This window comes from Rhinatrema bivittatum, chromosome 6 (genome assembly GCF_901001135.1).
Source record: "Rhinatrema bivittatum chromosome 6, aRhiBiv1.1, whole genome shotgun sequence".
Taxonomy (NCBI): Eukaryota; Metazoa; Chordata; class Amphibia; order Gymnophiona; family Rhinatrematidae; genus Rhinatrema; species Rhinatrema bivittatum.
Window position 1 is genome coordinate 127,323,836 of NC_042620.1, and position 21,614 is coordinate 127,345,449.

Below are 21,614 nucleotides of genomic sequence, written 5' to 3' on the forward strand. Positions count from 1 at the left end.
CTGGCGGGTCCGCTGCATGACCTGTTCAATACATCCCTAGAAATGGTATGGTGCTGAGTGATTGGAAAAGAGCGGTGGTGGTCCCGCTTCACAAGTGTGGGACCAGAGAGGAAGCTGGAAACTACAGGCTGGAAGCTGGGACCAGAGAGGAAACTGGAAACTACAGGCTAGAAACTACAGACCTCACCTCACCTGCAGACAGGGCCTTTTCATAAGGCACAAGCCACACAACCAAAGTTCTTCTTTTGCTGCTGCGGGGATGGGATCATGTGGTAGCCTTGCAGCTCTGGCTCTCCTCTTCACCATCGCAGGGATGGGATTCTGCAACAGCATCGCTCTACAGGCATCTTCCAGTAGGGTGGGCCTCTGCCCACCGTGGCTAAGCCACTGGATTATGTAATGGTTTAACCAACTCCCTCACAGGCTTCCTGCTGTGGATATTTTTTAAAAAGTTTTATTATGAGCTTTTGGCTGTACGGGCAGCTTCTTTTCAAATTCTCTTTTTGCTTGCCTCACCGATGTTTTACATTTAACTTGTCAATGCTTATGCTTTTTCCTGTTTTCTTCAATTGGATCCTTTTTCCAATTTGTAAAAGAAGTTCTTTTGGCTAAAATAGCTTCTTTCACCTCACCTTTTAACATGCTGTCAGTTGTTTGGCCTTCCTTCTGACTTATCAAATATATTGAGTACATCTTTTCTGGGCTTCCAAGATGGTATTTTTAAACAATGTCCACACCTGATGTAAACTCTTTACCTTTGTAGCTGCCTATCTATGTCTATCTTTCCCTTCAGATTTGACTTGGTTACTCTGCCACAGGCCTGGGGGAGTTGCAAACTTACCCAAATTCCCTTTACTAAAATATGCTGCAGCCTCTACTCTGAAAGGCACCTTCAGGATAATATCCTCTGACTTATATCCAAATCTGATCATGACATAGTACTGATTTCCCATGTGTATGCAAAGCTTGTGATCTGGGGTTTGGCTTTCTCAGCCCACAATTCCATCAGAGTGACTGAACCACACTGTAATGAAATGTGAAGTCATGAGGCATGATTCAAGCAAGAGGCTATACTGAGACTTAAGGTGTTGTTGAAGAAGTAAGGTGGAGGTATCCTGCTACCCTCAGAAGTTCCCCAGCATATTCATCTGGCGTGCTTGTACCCTTCATGACAAGTCAAGGTGGCTTCCTTATGGCCATGTGCTCACCCTCCTGACTGTTTGAAATGATGTATTTCCAAATGCACCATATCATCCTATGCCATGGAAGACGTTTGGTGCCACTGAATGTTGCCTGGATGGATGGAGAATCCAAATGCAGATGCCCTGAGCTGCAGCTATAGTACATCTGCATTATCCAGGCTGGTCAGGCCTGGATTTATTTATTTATTACAAAATTTATTACACACTTTACTACTGAGGCATACAAGGTCAGGAGAAGCAGCAAATAAATATAGCAGATAGGAAATTCAAATATCATGAATAACAGAACAGAGATTCTGTGAAACTAATATTGTGATGAGATAGCATACACTTTATTAAACAAGAACTCCTAGGCCTAAGAGATTTCAAATCATAAATAAATCCAAGGCCTGAGGGGAGAAATAAGTTAGATTTGTGAATCCCATATTGAAGCTAAATTCAGTTAAAAAAACGAAACCAGATAAATAATAACCTCTTGCCCCCCCCTCCCCTGTTTCTGACACACAGGCATAAAGAGAGGTGACATTTAACAGGTGCAGGCTTAGCAGAACAGCCGGCCTTTGACTTGCTGGTGAAAGGTCAGGAGGTCAGAGGAGAGTCTGGCTTCTTTGGGTAAAGAATTCCAGAGAATAGGGATAAAAGATGAGAAGGCACACAGTTCTTTTCCTATCCTCTCTAGTGTCCTTAAGGGCTGATCAATGGAAGAATGCTTCATTTTCTGATCTTATGTCATAGGGTGGTTTCTGAGGGTGAAGGCGTGCCTCTAGAAATTCCTTTGGAAGGAGATGGAAATTTCTTTGGAAGGGGAAGGAAGATTGCTGGGGAGGCCCTTACCAGACAATAAGCAGCACATAAAGTTGTGCCTTGTGCCGTACTCTTCTAGCACTCGGGCCAGTGAGGGTTTGTACTGTAGAGTTCCTTGGGCATACTGTCTGGGGATGGAAGAGTGGCAGGAGATCTCAAAAACTTAAAAGTATGAACATTGGTAGTAATTGACTAGTTATTTCATTTACAGTATAAATCAAAGTACATAGAAGATATGTATTGTTTCAGAGTAGGTAGAAGCAGTCATCCCTGCCATTAGCAATAGCATACAGTTCTGCACAAAATAATAATAATAAAAAAAGACTTCTTTTCTTAGCAGGCAGGTAAAGTCATGAATTTCTAAGATTAAGTGTTATATCCATTATGTCTTGAAAACACTTAGAAGTCAATATTCAAAGCATTTGTCTGACTAACCTTTGGAGTTAGCCAGTCAAAATGCAGCATTTAAAACTCCTCCCCTCCGCTAGCCCTTGTTCACTGACTAAATTTTTCTTGGGTAAGTCATTCCCTTGCGAAAATGTAATCAAATAAAAAGACGCAACGCAGGGGGCTTTCCCAGGGCATGGCTAAAATATATCTGGCTGAACAATCAACTCTACCCAGATAATGTTAGCTGGCTGGCACTGATTGGAAAAGTTGCTATCCTAAGAAAAAAAAATAAAATGTTGCGGGCAGAGTGCCTGATCTTGCCCTCCCTTAAAGTGATTCAGGCCCTGCCATCTCTCTAAAAATAAACATCCTTACATTGCTAAGAAGCGGTAGCTGTTAGTATTCAGCCAAGCAGGAGTAAGAGCCTCTCCTCCTCCCACTGAAGTTCGGCACTTTTAGGATTTTGGGGGTGGAAATGGTGGTTTGGTCCATGATTTTATTTTTTTTATATGAGGTGGGGAGGGATCAGGTGCTCAGCCTGCTACGTTTTTTGTTTTGTTTTTTTTTTTATCTTAAATGGCAGTAGGAAAAGAGGAATTGGATTCAGATGACATCCGAGGGCCTCCAACTTCCATGGTCTGAGATACTGATACGTAGACATAAGAGAAAAAGCACGGGGCTGCTTCTACAGCCAAGTCCTAAAGGAAACAAAGAAAGCATACATGGGGGAAAGGTCAAAGGCTATCGGAGCAATTTTGAATACCGGCAGCCGAGGGTTGAGTGCAAGAGATGGCTCCCGGATCCCCCGCTAGACCACCAGGGAGTTCTGGTAAGCCTTGGGGGGGTCAGGAGGGTGGGGGATTTGTTTAAATTCACTCCTTTAGGCGGCCGAATAATTCAGCGAAGATTCATTGTATTTGTGAGGAATCACGATATGTTTCGCTTCCCCACAAATACAACGAATATGGCCCTATACGTTGCAGATTACCAATTCATAGGGAACGAATGCACACCCCTACTGCACAGGGCAGCAATTACTACCCTTAACAGAAGGCATGGGATTACTACCCTTAACTAATAAGCCTTGATGCTTTTGATGCAACTGCAACATTGCTCTCTGCTTTGACAGAGGAGGTAGGGTGTAGAGAGAAAAAGGATTTTGGATTCAGAGACAACCAACACATGCTATAACTTTTTTTTACAGTCTGGGGTATGATGTGCAGACATTGGGGGAAAAACACAGGACTGCTTCTACGGCCAAGTCCATAAGAAACACGTTAAGCAGCACCGAGTGATACATGGGGGTAACCTGCACGGCACAACAGATACTACCAAGGGAAGCTTGCTGGGCAGATTGGATGGACCATTGGTCCTTTTCTGCCATCATTTGCATGTTTCTATGTCGAAAACTCTGACGCACATTAATTAGGGGATGTGTGAATATGTTGGGCTCGCGTGCGCCTAGCAGATTTTAAAAGCCAGCTGGATATGCACATAAATGCCGCAGCACATACATATCAGAAATTTTTAAAAAATGGGCAGGGCATGGGTGTTTTGGGGCATGAAACTGAGATTTGTGTGTGAATACGTTATCTGGCGCATGCAGAGGCCCCCTTCCACATATCTTTTCTTCTGCTATGGATGCCGTGAAAGTTATAAAATAAAGATAAATAGGCAGATCGGTGGGGTTTTAAGGACTGGAGATAACTGGGGGCAAGCGAAGGCTATCAAATTATGGTGGGGTTGGAGGACCTCTCTCTTATCTGGGCGAACTAGATATGAACTGGTAAAAGTGGAAATGGCGTATATGCACACCCCTTTTAAAATCCCCCACTTTCCACGGTGGAAGTGGCCTTTCCACGCACTTGCACACTCCTTTTTAAATTTGGTGCATGTGCACGCAGCAAGGTTGTTTTATAACATATGCCCAAGTTATAAAATAGCTGCGTCCCTGGGTGAGGGCTGCCTCACGCATTACCTCCCACCATTTAATTCTGTTCAGCTGGGGAATTCCCACTCTGGTCCCCACTTCCCTTTCCAGGTCCTGGAAAGTCCTAAAGGGCAAGAACGAAGCCTACTTGCTCCCACCTGGGTCCCAAAACTTTACAAATGGTGCCATCTGCCTGGATGACAGCCCTGAAATGACATCACTTTGGTATCTTCCTCTGGTGTGGCTGGTGCCATTTTGGTTATGTCACTTCGACACCATCATCCAGGCGGGAGGCACCATTTGTAAAGTTCCAGACTCGGGGCAGGAGCGAGTAGGCTTGAATATGTAAAAATATTGATCAACAAATTGCAGGCAATTTCTTTTTATTGGACTAACTCAATGCATCTCAAAAGTTAGTCACAGATGAACTGAGTTGTACAATAAAAAGGTGTCACCTACAACTTGTTAGTTGATCCTTATTTCTACACACTCCTAGGTTTGTAATATATCATATTAATTACCTTAGTTAAACTGAATAAAATGTTCAAGCTGGACAACTGTGTAGACATTTTGGACCTCTACTTTGTGAAATTCAGTGGTGTGCAAAAAAAATCATACCAGAGAGTAAATCTCTGTGTGACAGAGACTAATATCCCCCAAGCTGTCCTGGCCTGAATATCTTTTTAGCAATATGAGAAAAAAAGCTATGGATGAAATATCTTCAAATAGTCATTTGCAGAGTCTAGGAATTTTGCAGAATGGAGGCTACTAAAGTGAGGAAAACTAATATTTTAGTATATATTTTTACCCTTAGGAGATACGGTTACCAACAGGTTCTTATGAGTTTCACAGTTAATATTGAGATTAATAATAAGTTTGCACACGTCACATAGACTCCATATGCAAGGAAACAGTTCAGCGGTTTATTTACTTTTTAGCCTGCTTTCCTATAGATAAACTGACTTTATCAGTTCATTCATATCTGTGTTCCCTCCCCTAAAAGCCTTGCCTGTATCCATCTACTACCCTTTGAAGCATTCATCTAATTTCATTCATATTTCATTCATATTTCTGCCACGGGTAGTGAAGCACACTGAAAATCCCTTTTCCTTTTTCTTTTCTATAGGGAAAGAGGCCAATTCAGTTAAGCTGAAATTTTCAGGGATGTCAGACCACATTGTAATATCATTAAACATTTTTAAAGCTGACCTGCCATTGGTTACAAATAGAGTATTTTAAAAGCTGCTGATTACCAGCTACCTCCATTCATGCCCAGTTTATTGTAGAGAAAAAACATCTCTAATATTTAATGATATACTTATATCAAATATGAACCTAACCATGTATTAATTCCTATACCAAAGAAGGAAACTAGGCAATACAAAATCTTCACAAATGTGCTTATGTTTTTTTTTTCTGATGTTTGATACATTATTGTGATTATATTAAACCACATATTCTGTGAGTCAACATTACTGAAATATGATGTGGTATGTGTCCCTGATGTGGTTTATTCAACATCTTGACACCAGCAGCCAAAAATGTACATATGAATACAGAGCAGCCACCAGCAACAACAAAACACTACAATAATGTGTTTCCACCAGTTTCTGTTTACTTCTATCCTCTTTTATGGCAGAAAATTGTCAGTGATTAATCACTTTCCTCACTTCAATGCATGGAATATTTCAAAACAACCCAGATGGGATTCATGAACATTCTGGAACAAAATTTATTGAGGTAAATTGGTATTTCATTCCTGATTTTAAAATCCTATTAATCTGCATCATTTTTTACTAGATATTCAATGTTCTATTAAGTTAAAACAAAACCAATATTGAGGTCTATTTGCTGTAAAACCAATGCTATTCAAATATTGAAATTTAGAACATAAAGCAGTCTCTCTGCCCTGTGGCAAATTTAACCATATGAATATAAGTGAACTATATCAATTTCTAAATTCAGTAGAGATAGAAGATGATATACTCCTGCCTGAGTTTCAAATATATAGGAACTTGGGTAAAGGAATTTAGTGTGAGTTATTTAAGATCTTTTTAATGCTGCTAGAGAGAGTGTGTTGAACAGGATGTCCTGCTGTGATCTCTGAACCTGGGGAATATAATGGGAACAGGATGTGTAACTAGATCCTAGCCTGTATTTAAATAGCATTTCAAGAAATCTGGGAATTTCTTCAAATCTACAGTTCTGTGGTTTTCCATCCTCTGTGCAACACCCTGCGCCCTGATGATGCAAAGTTTTTCTCCCATTGGCCGTGATATGTTTGACAGAAGACACAGTACTTTTATTATTTTATTTTATATACTGCTTTTACACAAACAGCCCAAAGTGGTTGACAAATATCAAACAAAAACAGAGTTCCATAACATCACTAAAAACCATGACAGGCATTTAACCTATTTAAAACAAAGTAAAAATAAATGAAATCCATCCCTTCAATAAATTAATTTTATTAGCAAAACATTACGAGATAAAATCTCCAAATTAAAACAAGTTACAATAAACCCTCACTGTCATTAAACATTGTTAAAACTGTGATCCTGATTAATTCCATTTCTTAAAAAAAAAAAAAAAAAAAAAAAGGCTTCTAAAAATAGATCCAGAAAACAATCAACATGTAAGGACTGAATACCTTGTAAATGAAAGTTAAAGTGTTGCAAACAAGTATTATACATTCCTTCCAAAGGTAACATTAAAAAGCCAGGATTTTACCTGACATCTAAATAGTAAAAGTTAAGGTTCTGACCATGTTTCAATTTGCTTACAAACAGCATTTTAGCCCTAAAATAATAAACGTTTCTGTGTGGTTACAATGCCACAGAATGATCAAGGAGTACTAAGAATTACTGCAGGCAACTGCAGCAGAGCTTAGAAGAATACTGAAATCTTGTGGGTGCCTGATGAGGCTGATTTTAGAAATGATAATTAATGTCAGGTTCATCTCTGGTGCTGAATAGAACATGTCTTTTTCTCCTTATAGTCCTGATTTTGCCACTGCAGTACATATCTAGGAGGATGGCTTACTTATTGTAACATACGCAACCGAGAGTCCCGATACAGCCAAATATCAAGGCACATTGCCAATTGTGATGGTAAATAACTTAATGATGGTATATAAAAAAATTTTAAATAAATAAATAGAAGTGCATAGAATGAAAGTAGACCAAAATTACTACTTTATCCAAACTGAAGTGCAAAATAGTGCAAAAACAACTATTTAGCTTTTTTTTTAATTAGTATATATTATGAGGCATTAAAAATAGGAAAAACTAAAGATATTTTTTTCTGGCAAAGAACTACTATTCTTTCACAGCTTTTTTTTTTTTTTAATAGCTATCACTAGTTTTATCATGTAGTATATCAGTGAGAAAGTTGGTAAAATGGTGTCACAGATGCTTATTCTTAAATTGCTTTTGCTACACCTGACATGTGACTGCACCTGAGAACCGCTGGGCTTTGTTCATCCTGATAAAAGCTTGGGAGAGAGGGGAAGGGGCAACAGAGGGGAGGAGATGACTTGGAAGTCACAGTGTTTTATAGTAGATAATGTCAATAGAAATTGCTTTGCATGTCACAAGTACTTACCTGCAGTAAAGCTCCATCAGTGCCTAAATAGCAAATACAGACAGTGCCATGAGTATGGAGCACTAGTCTTTCAAGGGAGGTTAAAGCAATGGATAAGAAACTCACCACAGTTTTGGCTTTTGATCTAGGCACAAACTTTCAGTGGCCTATTTTCAAAGAAATGTATGTGGATAAAAAGCATTTCACTCAAGTTTATTGGCTGTTTGAAAAATTCCCCTCCTTCAATGCAGCTAAAAGTCCCTGCATCCTCAAGACTGCTGAAAACAACTCTGCCTTTTAAGAGTTTCCTCTCATTCACCCCACCCGGAAACAGAAGGCTATGGAGTTCAGAACACCTACTTCCCAAAACTCCACCTTAGGGACCCTCCGTTGTTTCTGAAGTGAAGCTGTCTCAGGTTGATTTGAATGCTCTTTCCTGGGTCTGGATTATTGCAGTCCTTGTTGCAGTATTATCTCTACTGTGTTTGGTATTCACTCAGTTCTTGTTTTGTATTTTCACTGTGAGGGACATAAAATCCCATGAGAGGCAAACACATATATATAATTTCTGATTCATATAGTCTAATATACTAGCAAACTAAGGCCTGGATTCACTAATGCCGCAAGGCTTAGTGAATCCGGCGCAAACGGGAGGCGGGGGGATGAAGCAAGGGGGCAGTCCTAAGCTAGCCAGCAGCGATGACCTCCACCATGGGATCGCTGCCGGCATTGCGCCGAATAACTACCCCATAAAGTTGTAGTTATTCGGCGCGAACTAGGCAGCGATATGGCACCTTACCATTTCGCTGTCTGCGCTGTCTTCACAGAGTCGGTCCCGGTGATGCCCAGACTCCTCCTCTTCCGGGGCCGACTTCGCCCCGATGTAGCTAGTGCACGCATGCACTAAGTTTTAGAAAATGACCCCCTAACACAGCAACTGTTGGACAATATTGTCATTCATCCTTTGTCTCTTAGGTTATGGTTAAGACGCATGTGGCTGGAAAAATAAATAAGAAAGCAGTAGTACCTTAATCACACCGAGCAAGGTTTTCCCTTGAAACCAGCAGAAGTGGGAGATTAATTGCATCAGTAGCATGGGATCTTCTTAGTGTTTGGGTAATTGCCAGGTTCTTGTGGCCTGGTTTGGCCTCTGTTGGAAACAGGATGCTGGGCTTGATGGACCCTTGGTCTGACCCAGCATGGAAAATTCTTATGAGATTAGTCCAATGAGCAATAACAGAGTCAAGTTCAAGTCAAGGTCAGTACCAAGTACCGTTAGAAGAAGTAGGTGAAAGTCATAGCAGGGGAGCAGGAGCAGAAGCGAGGTCCGGGAAGCCCGTTGTATTATCAGGGTGTCTGAGATATAAAATAATTTACATAATACAGCCAATCAGAGCTGAATTTCACTGGTCCAATGAGATGGCAGCTGGGCAGATCCAAAATAAACAGGAAGGACTAAAGATCCTGCTGGAAGGTTCTCTGAATATACGGCTCCATGTGAAGGCTTTCTTCTAGCAAATCCATGGGCTTGCAATTCAAGATCAGACAGGCATGACAGGAACATTAATGAAAACTTTGTGCGGCGACGCATCCCAGCCTTCCCTAGTTCCCTCCCAGTCTGCTCCAATTAAGGAGCGGACTGGGAGGGAACTTCCCTACCCTAACCTCCCTTCCTCTTCCCCTCTCCTCCCCAACCCCTAAATCCTACCTTTTTTTTCCCTTGTTTTTCAACTTACTTCAGGGCCCGACCTGAAGTAAGTTGCACGTGCTGGCTGGCTGCCGGCGTGCAAGGCTCTGGGACAGCGATGCATGGCGCTGTCCTGGCCCACCCCTCCCCTCCCAGAATATGCCCCCAGTCCTGCCCCTTCAAAGAGGTCCCGCAGTTCTGTGTGTAATGGGGTTACATGTGTGGCCGGGCCCCTTTGAAAAGAAACCTCCATTTTTAACGCTCACAACTTTTTGAAAATCTACCCACATGTGCATGCTTTCCACTTTAGAAAGTATGCAGGTAATGCTACATAGAGAAAAGTTACACCTGCTCCAAAGCAGGTATAATTTTCTGTATATGTGTGTATGCCTGTACAGGGACAGCCTTCACATTTTCAAAGTGGACTCGTATGCATTATTCCGCTTTGAAAATTCAGACATTAGCCTTATGACGGGCTGTTACAAAATTACCCGCTTAATATCTGCTTGAGGAGGAGCAGAAGGGATTTTTCTTGGAGACATAGCAAATTCCCATGATAGTTCTTAGGAAATCCACAGGAATGCATGACTAAATATCTGGAAACATTCATCCCATGACATTTTTTACTTATGCTTGAAATATTATATTTGGGATGACTTGGGAAGCATAGAGTGTTGTCAACTCTGGACCACTGAGATAGATTCCTGTGAATTAATTTTTGTATCCCTCTAAATATCACAGAATAAAGTTTATTCTTTAGCACACAGAAAATGAGGGCTGTTAGGTCAAAATATTCTGATTTCTAGTACCATTTTGCAACATTTATTAATTTTAGCAATAAATGGCATATTTGCTGGGAAGGTAATCATTTCTTTAGGTTCCTGATAATAACAAATATTAAATTGTCTGCTATTAACAGCTGATTTTAATGCAGCTCATAATATATATAGTTTTTCTTACAAAATAATATGATATAAAAACTTGAACAGAAAAAGAATTATGATTGCTATTATTACAAGCATGAAGAAATATATTGAAAGACTTAAAGAAACAATATACCCTCCAATCTACTCAAATCTCTGGAAAAGAACAGTGGATAACAGCTTTCTATCTGCCTTCATAGCAATTCTAAAAAACCTCAATCTGAACTAAGAATCAAGCTAAGTTGATAGTTAAGAGGAAATAAGCCCAACATATTAATAGCTTTATAGATGAAGTCAGTAATTGATAACTGCTAAACACCTTGTTAGTCAATTTCATGTTCAAAATCACTTATTAAGGGTTACTACATTCTGAATACTTACTTTTCCAAGAGATGCCCATACAAAGGGTACCAGTGTGTAAGCACTCACCAAAACAAAAAAAAAAACCCTTCAAAACATGAATTACATTGGCACCCAGTTCTGATCATTTGAAGCTTTCATGAATAAAAGATGCCTCATTTAAATTCATTGCAATGTCTGCAGAAACCTGGTTGTTTGCCAACATGTTAATGTCTTAAAATAGCCGTAGGCCATTTTGTAATTCTGTATTTATGGTGTATTGTATTGTACTGTCAACAAATCTTATCCAGACTATATGATTTGTTGTAAGTTTAGTTTCATAGCTACTAAAAGATTTAACTTTAGTAGTGAACATGTCACCTTGTACTTTCATATAATCCATTGCATAACCTTAAATAGCCTAGACATAATATAGTCATATGTATGAGAGAGAGAGAGAGAGAGAGACAAGGTATAAGGCCCTTAAAGTAGTTAGGTATTTAATCCTTTATATAAGGCCCACCTAATTACGCGAGGTGAGGTTTAGGTAGTAATGTAGGGGTTAGGGGCCACTTTGACATTCAGAGTGAGACGTCCGAACAGAACAGTACACGCTTATGAATATTTGATGTCCTTTGGAGTGAGGAAACTCACACAAAGATGAGATTTGTACAATGTTCTCTCAACCTAGAAGATATTATCCAGGTTGAGAGTCCATCAAGCTAGGTTGAGAGAACATTGTACAAATCTCATGGCCTAATGAGCTGGAAGCTGGGCAGATCCACCTCTACACTACTACCTAAACCTCACCTCAAGTAACTAGGTGGGCCTCATATAGAGGTATAAATACCTAGCTACTAGAAGGGCCTTATAGCTAGTCTCTCTCTCTCTCTCTCTCTCCCTCTCCCTCTCCCCCCGCACCCCCCCCCCCCCCAGTGGTTGTAGGTAGGAATTGTGGCACTTACTGCAAAGTGCAAAAATGTTATCACACTGCGGTAATACCTAAAGTGCAATAAATAGGCTATTACCGTAAAACACGCCCCTCTTCCTGTAGCATGTGATAGTTTGATGAATCTCTCTCCCTCCTGCCCCCAACAGCTTAAAATACTGAAAATGCTATTTGTGAAAAGATCGCACAGCTTAAAGCAAATGAAAAAGATGTAGTTATTTCTGGCATTAAAACTGTGCGATATGGCTTCGCAAACTGCCCACTTGGACAGAAATCGCGCCCCAAACTACTCCTCCTCCTTTTCCAAATTAGCATCACACCATGAGTTATGGTGCTTTTTGCACCATATGCGAAAATGCCTTAATGCGTGCGAAAAAGCCATAACTTGGCTTGGAAAATAACCCCCTAAGTTTGGTTGAAAATAGCTACCTGATTTAAGCACCTAACTTAGGGCTTGATTTACTAAGGCTTTTCTCGCATTCTGCATCTATGAGGAAAATGCTTAGTAAATGAGGCCCTTAGGAGCTTAAATTTAAGCTCTCAGTTCTAGTACATTTCCAAAAGAACTAATTTAGAAGCTAACTCCCAAATTTATGCTTCTAAATCCTTTGAAACTCAATCTCACAGTAACACCTACCAAGGGAAGTTACCTCACAACCTACTAATCCCTAGATTTATCATTTTGCTATAAAATTGCAAAAAATAGCGCCTGTGACAAAAGAGGGGCATGATTAGGGTACTTTTCCTGATACCACATAGCTATTTTAGCTATGCAACGCATGTTAATTTTATCACAGCTGAAAGAGAGAGAGAGAAAAAGAGAGAGAAAGAGAGAGAGAAAGACTCTTTATAAGGCTCTCATATAAGTAAACTATTTATACCACTGTAAGAGGGGCAACTAGTATCTCAGGGTGAGGTTTTGGTGGTGAGTTAGGTTTCGGGGGACAGTTTTACATACACAGTCAGAAGCATGAACAGCACAGTAGATATCAGTGAAGATTTAATGTGATTTGAGGTGATGAAAGGTACACAAAGTTGAGATTTAATAGAAGTTCAAGCTAGGTCGAGAGTATAAGTACATATCTCATCTCTGTGTACCTTTCATCACCCCAAATCACATAAAATCTTCACTGATGTCTACCTCTGTCTGTGCATGTACAAGTGCTCCCTAAAACATAGGCCACCACCAAAACCTCACCCCAAGTTCAGAATGGCCCCTCTCACAGTGGTATAAAAATGTAACTAATATATGTGCTTCTCTCTCTCTCTCACACACACACAAATGGGATTTGCCATATTTATCACAATTCCCATTTTGGGCATAACACCAGAAAAAAAGGTGTAGTTATTTCCAGATGCAAATCTTTCTCATGCGTGCTCATTGTGGATATCCTGAAAACCTGGTCTGTTTGCGGCCCTCGAGGACTGGAGTTCGCCATCACTGCTCTAAGTGATAAGATCCTCATAAATTGATACGTACTAAGGAAATTTCTACCTAGCTCATTCATCAATCTAATTCACACATCACCCTTCACACTTCCCAAGATCCTTTAACCATCAACCACCAGGAATTATGTTGTTCCTTTTATTTAATAAGCTCCTTAAAGTTTACTCAACTGTTTTTTGTTGGTTTTTTTTTAAACATAACATATACTGCCAATGTATCCTACTAAGGATCACATGTCAGATGCATCACCTTCTCCAGCCCCATGCAAGTAATCTTGCATTCTGCCAATCTATAGAGTGAAAACTAAGGGAAAAGCCAGGCTTTTAATCTCCTATGGAAATAAAGATAATTATGCTCTGATCTACGCTCCAAAGGGAGAGTATTCCATAAGGATGGTGCTACTACCAAAAAAAGCCCTTGCTCTCAATTGGGCTCTGCCTACTTCTTTAAAATTGAGAACAGAAAGTAAAGCTCCTTGGCATGCCAGTAACTGATGATTTGGACTATACTATACCAAATTACTTTTAAGGTACAAAGGACAATTACCCCATAATGAAAAGTGAGTGTAGGAATCTTAAACTGAATATGAGTTTCAACAGGCAGCCAATGAAGTGAGCTTAGAAGGGAGCAACGAAAGCCCATCTGGCACAGCCTGACGCCACTCCAGCTGCAACATTCTGAACTACCTGCAGCCTAGGCTAGGGAGGCCCACGTGTAAGTCCAGTTGTGATATAACAAATGCATGAAGCACTGTTTTAAAAGAATTCAAATTCAGAAAAGACTTCTGTACAACTCTCAACCTAAAGAAGGCATTATGACTGGCTTGAAGAATATTTGATGGACTCAACCTCTGATACTCTTTTTGCTTAAATCTGTTTTATTAATTTTCACAATTTTCCAGAAGTACATATAGTATATCATATCAGTGTTACAAATGTACCTTTGATAATAAACAGTAACAAAAATTTAAGAAAACCAAACCCATCCATTCCCATCCCTCTCACCCTAATCCTTCCCCCACTGCCATTCCTTTAGTTAACTGCCCATACCAATAATATACGATAATGCAAGGAAAGATTACTAGTGAAATGGTTTCTCTTAAAGGCTCGACCCTCGGGCCGGGACTCCTCACCTGTATGGGCAGGAAACCCGCTCCAGCATCCCTCTGCCGCTGCCGCGTCTCGGTGCGGTTCCCCGCCATTGTGGCCTGCTTGTGGTGCCCCAACGCCGCCGATACTTCTACATCCCTGGACTCCCTAAGCGTGACCGCGCATGGCCTCAATTTAAAAGGACAACTTCGGGAAAGTTCCCCACGGCCCGGGGTGATGACATCAGGCAAGGCAGCTATAAATACTAGAGATGTGAATCGTGTCCTCGATTGTCTTAACGATCGATTTCAGCTGGGAGGGGGAGGGAATCATATTGTTGCCGTTTGGGTGTTTAAAGTATCATGAAAATCGTGAAAATCGTGAGCCGGCACCCTAAAACCTCCTAAAACCCACCCCCGACCCTTTAAATTAAATCCCCCACCCTCCCGAACCCCCCCCCCCCCAAATGCCTTAAATTACCTGGGGGTCCAGCGGTGGTCCGGAACGGCCTCCTGCAATTGAATAGTGTTGTCTTCAGCCGGCGCCATTTTTCAAAATGGCGGCGCAAAATGGCGGCGGCCATAGACCAACACGATTCGACTGCAGGAGGTCGTTCCGGACCCCCGCTGGACTTTTGGCAAGTCTTGTGGGGGTCAGGAGGCCCCCCCCAAGCTGGCCAAAAGTCCCTGGGGGTCCAGCGGGGGTCCGGAAAACGATCTCCTGCCGCGAATCATTTTCCGTACGGAAAATGGCGCCGGCAGGAAATTGACTGCAGGAGGTCGTTCAGCGGGGGTTCCGGACCGCCGCTGAACGACCTCCTGCAGTCGAATCGCGTATGGCGCTGGCCATACGCGTATGGCTGGCGCCATTTTCCGTATGGAAAATGATTCGCGGCAGGAGATCGTTTTCCGGACCCCCGCTGGACCCCCAGGGACTTTTGGCCAGCTTGGGGGGGCCTCCTGACCCTCACAAGACTTGCCAAAAGTCCAGCGGGGGTCCGGAACGACCTCCTGCAGTCGAATCGTGTTGGTCTATGGCCGCCGCCATTTTGCGCCGCCATTTTGAAAAATGGCGCCGGCTGAAGACAACACTATTCAATTGCAGGAGGCCGTTCCGGACCGCTGCCGTTCCGGACCGCCGCTGGACCCCCAGGTAATTTAAGGCATTTGGGGCGGGGGGGTTCGGGAGGGTGGGGGATTTAATTTAAAGGGTCAGGGGTGGGTTTTAGGGGGTTTTAGTGTGCCGGTTTTCCTGCCCTCCCCCTTCCCCCGATTTACAATTTTTTGACGATAAATCGGGGGAATTGGTATTGTATCGTGGCCCTAACGATTTTTGACGATTTAAAATATATCGGACGATATTTTAAATCGTCAAAAAACGATTCACATCCCTAATAAATACCCTGCCTTGCCGCTTCCTCTTTGCCTCGGCGACAGGTCCAGCTCCTGGTGAGTGCATCTTGTCTGCATCCTGATCCCGTGTTCCTGTGATTCTTCTGACTCCTGCTCTGGATCCTACTCCTGCTCCTGCCCTAGTCCTGCTCCAGCTTCTCATCATTCCTGTTCCCTCGGATTGATCTACTACCTCTGATCTTGCTCGTTTTACCGATTCTTGCTTGTCCACTGTCTGCCCTGATCTTCAGCCTGGTCCATCGCTCCTGCTCATCAGCTGCCTGCCCAGACCTCGGCCTGGCCTCTATCGCCTATAGCCTGCTGCCTGCCTCGACCCTTGGCACGTCCAACTTGTCTTCCGCCTGCCGTCTGAGAGACCCACACCTAAGCACCCAAGGGCTAAACCCGCGGGGAACATGGGCTGGTATAGGTGAAGGTCCTGTTGGCCTTTCTCTCTTGGAACCGCCTCCCAACGATGAGGACCACCGAGGGCCTCTCCTTGGTGGTGGTAACAACCTCGTCTCAGCTCAAGAGTCCACCTTTCTTACAGATACTTTTTGATCATGTAGAAATCATTCAGAATCTGGCTTCAAGCTCTGTGATACTCTTTTAAACTAATCAGTTTTATAAGAATATGACATCTGGGTTAAAACCAGAGCTGATATTTGTATGCTTTATTTAAATACCTTATTGCTTGCCTATGTTTTGCTTATATAGTCAATCCTATATATTCAAAAGTATGTATTTACATGTATGTATTTTTGTTTCTGACCCAATAGATTCTTCCTGCTCCTACGCACTTCCTGCACATTCAGAACCAGGACTGGAATTTGGGGAATTTTTTCCCCTAATTTACTGTATACCCCCCGCAATATACTTAGTCTGGTCCTTGCAGTTGCAGTCCTCAGCTGGGGGCCAGGTATCAGGGCTCCTTCTGGAATCCTGCTGCAATCATGAGATCTGAATATAACCACTTATTGCTTAAGAAATAACCCCACCACGTCCAATCCTGGCAGCAGGGGGTTCTGAATGCTGCATCTGTGGCATCCCCAGCCCTAGCCTACCCGGGAAGTGGAAGACCCAGTTTAGGGATCATGCCAGAAACCTTCAACATGGCAGTGCAGAGCAGTACTGAAACACCTGGCTGACCCATGCATTTCTATCTTAGCTATTCAGTAAACCTCTTTTTCTCAATGCAGAACTGGTCTCCTCTCACTTATACACAACAGTGGCATGCTACTTCATATTGAACTAAGCTGAAAAAAGGATAGACTATAAATTTACATCTTTAATATGGAAAATGCATTCAAGAAAAACTACAGGAAAACATTAAAAGGAGGATTTGTCAGCTATTGCAGCCCTGGGGCAGGAATGACATGTGTGATGACAATTTACATAGATTTTATGAGCCTGTTTATTCACAGAAAACCATGATGTTACCTTAGAAACTGCCAAATCTCAGGGTAGAAGAGCGTGCCATGCTCTTCTTGTGAGTGCACATGGGTTTTCTTAAAGAAACAGATGTACATTTATTGGGAACACCTTTTTTTTTTTTAAAAGCTTTCACCAAACAAAACCAACCCAAAACACAACTTTCTTTTTCCATTTGCTTTTGGTATTTTCATTTTCTAGCTGCTTTTCATCACATAACCCAGAAGTTTCCACTTTGTGTGACTGCTGTGCCTAGCATCTCTACTAAGCAGGAAGAAAACAAAAAGGAATATATTTTCAATAAAAATATAACCAACAATAGGATGATTATTTCCAGTTTTCATTCCTGCTCAACAAGTTGATTGAAATATTTATTAATGCAAAATTCTAAGTAAAAAAGGTAAGTGTCAAACACTGACCTGATGAAGGGAAGATAAGACTCAAAACCTAATTTTTGAGTCTTATCTTCCCTTCATCAGGTCAGTGTTTATGTTAGTCCAATAAAAGGTATCGCCTTCAGTGCCTGAATGTAATCTGCCCTGAAGTGTCTGAAAGGCAGAACATAAATCAAATAAAGAAAGAAAGAAACAAACATGTTCGTTGACTCTTATTTCTACATATGCAGTACTTTGCTCTTGAAAAAGTAAAGAAGTAGCACAGACGAAGTGAACCTCAACAAGAAAACCAGCTAGAAATTAATACAGATGCAGACTAATTCATTTATAAGGAAAGGAGTTGCAGTGGGTAAGGGAGCCAAAGGGCTGCGTCCAGAATGAGGAGGAGCCATTAAAGTCACTGGCTTCCAATAGTAATCATGTGGTTTTCAGAATCATTCAGTAAGGGAGAGGACATTGACTGAAATAAGTACAGATTATCTTTAACTTGATGAGTCAAGTATCCATTCACTGAATTTTGGCATATCGGTTAGACATGGAGGTAGAATATACTTCGACTTAGAAGTGATAGCTAATCTCACTGCTGAGGAAAGGAGATACAGAAGGCTTCTCTTACAGATTATAGCTTGTTTGACCCCCTGTTGCATCCCAACAGCAAGGGATAAACCATTGTAAGACTGGAATTTATGATATCATTAGTCACATCAATTCCCTCCTGTCAAGACTGCCAAATTTTAAAAAAAAGTATAATCAAATAAATCAAATTCTCATTTGTGCTGATATCAAAATATAATTGGGTTAGACTTAGAAGTGGGTAGTTTGGGGCAAATCCTTTACTTAAATAGTTTTTCAATGTGACTCAAGCCCAAATTTTCAAAGCCTGGCGTGCGCAAAAACCGGGGGAAATGCGTGTGGCCGGGCCAGGCGTGCGCTGAGCGCATTTTAAAAACGGCCCGGCCTTGTGCGTATCTCCCGATGCACACCGAAGTGCTGGGCTCCTTGAAAGGGGCAGGGTAAGGGTGAGGGCCAACCGGAACAGTGGCCATTGGGCCCTGTCCTGGTGAAGCGCCCGCCAGCAGCCAGCCGGCGCGTACGCAATTTACTTCTGCTCAAAGGAGCAAGTACGTTTTAAAATAAAAAAATTAGTTAGCTGGGGTTTAGAGGTCGGGGTAGAGAGGGGAAAAGGGAGGAGAGGGTAGTTAGGGGGTTAAGAAAGTTCCCTCCAAGTCCACTCCTTAATTGGAGCGGACTGGGAGGGAAATGGGCAAAGGCCTGAACATGTCGCCAACCGTACTTTAAAAAATTCCCCACCCTTTGCAAGTGGCAACCCTCCCAAGGACGCACGCATGTTATAAAATTGGTGCATCCATGTGCGCTCTCCGGGAACCGTGTGCCCATGGATGCACGCGTGCATGTTTTAAAATCTACCCCCAAGGGTCTTAGAAACTCACCATTTCATCTTAACAAAAAATGAGCCAATTACTAATATGGTAAAACTGGTATCTTTGCATGAGGCTGCAATTTAGCTAAAGAAGGGTGTTTTATATATTTATTTATTTAATTGAAAATATTTCTAGGCCCAGCATCCTTTGTTCTAGGCAGCTTGCAAAAAAAAAAAAAAACCCCAAAAATAAAACAATATGTACCATATGAATTCATTTTTAGCAATCTAATTACTACGCTATATATACCCGCAGCAGTTAATCAGTCAAATTGTTTTTGAAATTCATCACCTGAAGGAAACATTACAAAGTATTTCAACAAATTGATCGTAGAAGATTTGTTGGATCAGCTTATATGAACACTAAGGAGAAAATTTTCAAAGGGGTTTCACGTGTAAAATGCTTTCTGTGCATGTACATTTGATGTCCACATGCCCATGTTGTGTATGCACAAAATTGCTTGTTTACACAGGAAAGTAACCATGAACTAAGTGGCTGTACTTGTGCATTTCAGCGTGTGGTCTGGATGTTCACGTGTACTTTGCTATTTTACAGTGAAAGCACTCGCGTACATCATCAAGAAAGCATGAACACATTTACATCTCTAGCCCCGCCCGAGGGAGTGACCTATGTAATAATGGAGTTCCCCCTTTGTGAATAGATTGCCAAGCAGAATTGTCCCTGTGCACCAGCAAAACACACTGAATTAAGTAATCCTGTTTTTATTATTGCAAGAGCAAAGTGTATTAAAAGCGATACATAAGGAAGAAAAAGGTTAAACTGCAGATTAAATGTCAGACAGCAACCATAAAAAACAGAAGCAGTTTCAGATCAATGTTCTTCACTTGAAATAATTAACCATGAACTTTGTATATCCTTATGCTTACTATACCAAGGCCTGGTATGCTTTAAAATTATCAACAAGCTCACTATATCCCCTAGTAATATTAATGCATAAGCAAAGATAATTGTCTCTCCCCATCTTTTCATAGGAGTGCACTGTACTATGTAATGTTCTTGGACTCCAGGAGTTAGCAGCCATGTGACTTGCCCTTGACTTTCTGGGCATGGCAGGCAAAATGGCTATTTGAACTGAGATGCACAAAAAGGATATGGTGATGGGGCCAGGGAATAATGGGTTAATGGTTATACAACTCAGAATAGAAGAACATAAGAAATTGCCATACTGGGCCAGATCAAGGGTCCATCAAGCCAAGCATCCTGTTTCCAACAGTGGCCAATTCAGGCTACAAGTACCTTGCAAGTACCCAAACACTAAGTAGATCCCATGCTATTGATGCCAGTAATTTCCCAATTTGGGCTATTTCCCAAGTCAATTTAATTAATAGCAGTTAATGGACTTCTCCTCCAAGAACTTATCCAAATCTTTGTTAAACCCAGTTACACTAACTGCACTAACCACAGCCTCTGGCAACAAATTCCAGAGCTTAATTGTTCGTTGAGTGAAAAAGAATTTTCTCCGATTAGTTTTAAATGTGCTGCTTGCTAACTTCATGGAGTGCCCCTAGTCATTCTATTATCCAAAATAGTAAATAACCGATTCACATCTACCCATTCTCTAGACCTCTCATGATTTTAAAGACCTCTATCATATCCCTCCTCAGCTGTCTCTTCTCCAAGCTGAAAAGCCCTAATCTCTTTAGCCTTTCCTCATAAGGGAGCTGTTCCATTCCCTTTATCATTTTGGTTGCCCTTCTCTGTACCTTCTCCAGTACAACTATATCTTTTTTGAGATATGGTGACCAGAATTGTACACAGTACTGAAGGTGCAGTCTCATCATAGAGTGATACAGAGGCATTATGGCATTTTCCATTTTATTCACCATTCCCTTCCTAATAATTCCTAACATTCTGTTTGCTTTTTTGACTGCCACAGCACACTGAGCAGACAATTTCAATGTATTATTCACTATGATAGCTAGAACTTTTTACTGGTTGGTAATTCCTAATGTGGAACCTAACATTATATAACTACAGCATGGGTTATTTGTCACTAAGAACATAAGAACATGCCATACTGGGTCAGACCAAGGGTCCATCAAGCCTAGCATCCTGTTTCCAACAGTGGCCAATCCAGGCCATAAGAACCTGGCAAGTACCCAAAAATTAAGTCTATTCCATGTTACCGTTACTAATAATAGCAGTGGCTATTTTCTAATTCAACTTAATTAATAGCAGGTAATGGACTTCTCCTCCAAGAACTTATCCAATCCTTTTTTAAACACACCTGTACTAACTGCACTAACCACATCCTCTGGCAACAAATTCCAAAGTTTAATTGTGCCTTGAGTAAAAAAGAACTTTCTCCGATTAGTTTTAAATGTGCCATATGCTAACTTCATGGAGTGCCCCCTATTCTTTCTATTATCCGAAAGAGTAAATAATTGATTCACATCTATCCGTTCTAGACCTCTCATGATTTTAAACATCTCTACCATATCCCCCCTCAGCCGTCTCTTCCCCAAGCTGAAAAGTCCTAACCTCTTTAGTCTTTCCTCATAGGGGAGCTGTTCCATTCCCCTTATCATTTTGGTAGCCCTTCTCTGTATCTTCTCCATCGCAATTATATCTTTTTTGAGATGCGGCGACCAGA